This window comes from Choristoneura fumiferana, chromosome 20, assembly GCF_025370935.1.
Source record: "Choristoneura fumiferana chromosome 20, NRCan_CFum_1, whole genome shotgun sequence".
Classification (NCBI taxonomy): Eukaryota; Metazoa; Arthropoda; class Insecta; order Lepidoptera; family Tortricidae; genus Choristoneura; species Choristoneura fumiferana.
In genome coordinates this window covers 1,246,721-1,251,255 of record NC_133491.1, presented here as the reverse complement: position 1 = coordinate 1,251,255, position 4,535 = coordinate 1,246,721, and positions in this window count along the sequence as shown.

Below are 4,535 nucleotides of genomic sequence, written 5' to 3'. Positions count from 1 at the left end.
CAATAGTTATAGGCATCGACTTGAAATTTGGTATGCAAATGTAGTTTGGGTGAAAATTAAAGTACAGTCAACAAAAAGGGCAGTTATCAAAAAAAAGCTTGTATTGTAAATTAAATTTTTACCAAAACTTATTGAATTTGCAAGCCATCGAGCAATTTTTAATTATTTTGTTTCTTGAATCATATATAATATACATATAATTATATATATGTTTCTCATTCTCTTATTGTATGTTAAGTTTCAAGGTGGATGCAAGCCGCTTACAACCGAGGGAACGGGAGGTCTATGGGAGAGGCCTATGTCCAACAGTGGACGTCCTATGGCTGATGATGATGATGATATGTATGTTTCGTGATAATACAATAATCTGGTAATGAAATTGTGTTGGCCCGGTCACAGTTATCTCCGCATGATGTAACTCTTCAACATTTAGTGGTATCGACTTGAAACGTGGTACACAGACGTACCTAGTTTGGATGACAATGTAAGTAGGTTCAGTCAACGAAACAAAATGTGCAGTTAGCAAACAAAATACAAAAACTTGTTATATTTTTGTATATACCTATTGGTATTGATTCCAGCCAGTAGCTAGTTATAGGTGGTGCGCTGTCTGTCATCGAATCACGCACACACACACACACACACACACACACATTCAGTCAGTATTTTTCATTTATTATTTTGCAAGCTTTATTTAACTTGCAATGTATATGTATGTGCGGTTCAAACTTTGCAAGTTGAATTTGACCCACTTTCAGTTGGATAGACTTGAAATTCGGCATACTTACTCAGTAAATCTTGTGACAATACAATAATTTGGTAGTGTCACCCGAGTGGTCCAGCCACCAGCCAGACGTCTCGATCGTCAGGACGCAACTCCTCAACGGTAAATGGCATCGACTTGAAATTTGGTACAAAAATGTACTAATTTGGATGACAATGCAAGTACAGTCAAAAAAACTTCAGTCAGCAAAAAAGCTTGTATTTAAAAGTACAATACAAAAAATGATGATGATAATGATGAGATGATGATAACGATGATAATGATGATGATCATGATGATGTGATAATGATAATGATGACGACGACTACAACGACGATGATGATGATGATGAGATGAAGATGGTGACGACGATAATGGTTTTTTTATTCGAATGGATGGCAAACGAGCAAGTGGGTCTCTTGATGGTAAGAGTCAGTAAGAGATCACCACCGCTCATAAACATCTGCAACACCAGGGGTATTGCAGATGATGGTGATGATGTGATGTTTATGATGACGATGATGATGATGATGATGAGTCGCGGGTAACAGCTTGTTATTTGATAAGAGCGTTTTATACCTGCATAACAACAAAGCCGAAAGAAATTTTTAGCAGTGTTATGTCTATGTTTTGCGTAGGTACCTATATGTATCACAACAACGCTGCTTGATTGATTTCAAAGAAAAGGGACGCTATTTGACATGTAAATGACACGAATTCACAGGGACTCTTCAACGTGATTGTGATTGTGACAAAGTGTATAATTTGAGTTCAGATAGAGATAACTAGTGTATGTAAACCTACTTAGTAGTCATTTCTAATTTAAAAAACTAATTTCAGGAATTAGACTAATTTTTACTAAAAATCATCTAATTGGACTCCAGTGGATCACTTAGAAGGTAAGACCTGCTTTGCTTCTTTTTGTCACAAATAAGTAATTTCACATTATCATCACAATACAAGTAATATGCAGTAGATCGACTTCATACTAGCGCACGAATCGACGCACGCACAGCCAAGCGTCAATTACACGACCGCTAACCAATGCCTCCAACCAAGCGCCACGCAGTCCGGTCGCTGGTCGCCCGCTCTATTCACCCTCGTTACGATTCCGTAACGTGGCTATATAGCGCTTGGTACTAACTCTTCATAAGAATGAGATTTTTTTGGGCTGATAGTTTCTGTTGTAATATTTGGTGGAAAGTGCTGGAAGAGAATTAAATAACTGATTTGTAAGATATGAGTTAGCAAAAAGATGTTCATTGACAACAGTGTTTATTTCGAGTAACTAACTAGGCAATACATAAAGAAAAAATATAACTATATAAACAAGTCTGCACAACAGACGTTACTTACTATCTACAACAGTTAAAACGGAGAATTAGTGAAGATTGGGAACAGCAATTGAATATAAAAAAAAAAATTAGAGATGCGAGACTGGATTCGAAACCATGATCCTTCTTGAATGGCCATATTAGTAGGTCGAACTACTCTGTTACCACGTACTTTTTACCCTAACTGAAGCGGGTTATGTTTTGACCTGTGTGTATATATTTAAGTATGTACGTATGTTCCTATGTTCGCTCGTAACTACTCAACGGTTTAACCAATTGTGACAAGTGACGTCATTACATTTGTCTTATTAGCGTGAGGGTCACTTATTGGGTAAATAAAATTCTTATGAAGTCAAAGTTTAAGGTGTGTGTGTGTGTGTGTGTGTGTGTAGATGTAATTTTGTTGAGCTTAAATAATCTGAACTACTGTTGATGCACCACCTGCTGTAAACTACGTAGTCCTAATATTATTATATTTGGCTCTCTGTTGCCAAATATAAACTCCAGGCTCCAGCACTGCGGTGTGGAATGACAATTTTGGATCTATATTGGAATCCATAACAACTATGTCATAATGATATTTTGCCATAATGTCATTCCATAATTTTTTTCCTAATATTGAATATCCTAATTAGGGCATGGATACCGGTATCGGTATTACCGAAAAACCGGGATACCGGTCATTTTTCCCTCTTTTAATAACCGGTATTAAATATCTACAAAACCGGTTTTTCGGTATTTTGACCTGTGCTTAAAAATAGTAATAGTCGACTTTAATTTCAAAACAAGAAAGCACTTTTAATAAACTTGTCTTCAGACTTATGGCTTTTGAAGTTACTTACCTCTTAATCACTTTCAAATTTCAAATTTACCGCGCACAAGTTTGCTTTGCTTATTTGTAGTGTAAGATTTCTCGAAGTTGGACCTACCTAATGGACCGTTTTGTCCCCAGGTACATAGTCGTCAACAACTTCGAGCGCAGAGCCCCCGACTATTGCGGGAGTTGGACAAACATGGACATTAGTTAGACATGACTTTCGTCTTGCCCATGTTCATTTTTTAGGCCAACTCGCCGGAAACTGCTGAGGTCGGCGAGCATAGCACTGAAGTCTTCCGTGGTCTCAGCCATGACTACAATATCGTCGGCGAATCGAAGGCGAGTGAAGAACCCGCCATTAATGTTGATGCCTCGTCCCTTCCAGTCCAGAACCTTAAAAGCATCCTCCAATGCAACGGTGAACAGTTTCGGAGCGATCACATCTCCTTGTCTGACTCCCCGCTGCAGAGGAATAGGCTTCGTGCTCTGGTCATGTAACGGACGGACATAGTGGCGTTTTTTGTACAGCACTAGAACTTCAACACTTCGATATACCGGTAGTTCAATTGCACCGCTGGAGAACCTGCATCACAGCCCAAGTCTCGATCGAATCGAAGGCTTTCTCCACAAATGCAAGGCAAAGGGGGATGTTATACCCTTCGGTCTTCTGTATAACCTGCCGCACGTACATGTGGTTTACGGTACTATAGGTTTTCGGAAGCCGGCTTGTTCGGGAGGCTGGAAAACGTCAAAACCTGCTTGCGAGACGATTTGTGATGACCCTGAAAAACAGCTTGTAAACATGACTCAGAAGTGAGATGGGTCATATAATTCTTCAGCAAGGTGTTATCACCTTTTTTGAAATGAGCACCACCATTGTCTTCTGTTCCATGCTCCCCTTGGTGGAAGACGGAACTAAACGGCGTCTTAAGGTCCTTAAGGACTGGTTTACACCCGCCTTCAAAAGTTCGGCTGTAATTCATCGTCACCGGGGTTTTGTCATTCTTAAGCTATTTGAGGGCCATACTAATCTCGTACAGGCTGACGTCTGGATTGTCTTCGTGATAGTGTCGGGTTAATCTAGCCCTCGGGTCTTTAGCCAGATTTTCGACGGGTGTTCGGGTTGTCGTGTCGCTATCCATAAAACCTCTCGTTTTTCCCCAACAGCTCAGGTTTGGATGAAATGATTCTGCCGTCGTCGGTCTTCAACTTCATTAACCGGCTTTGACTTACAGACAGATCCCTGGTCAACACCTTAGAGCCTCTGATACGCTCAATAGCCTCTTCAATGCTATTTATTAGTATTAAATCGGCGTACATCGCGCTTCAGAGATTTTGAGATCTGCCTATTGAACTGCTGATAGCGACAATTAAGCGTCACCAGGAAGACTGTTAGTAGCCTCTCAGGCCAGAGCGCGAGAGCTTATTGGTTCTAGTACGGCGGGTTTAGATCCGATCGTATGGACAGCTTCCACAAACCCGTCGTTGTAATCGTCCACGTCGCTACCTAGGCATTCGAAATGGTTTTGAAGTTTGAGCTGAAAGCTCTCGGGGTTTTGGAGCTGAGCTGGTTCGGGCGGAGCGTAGATTTCATCAGCAGAGACCTTTCAAGCTTGAACTG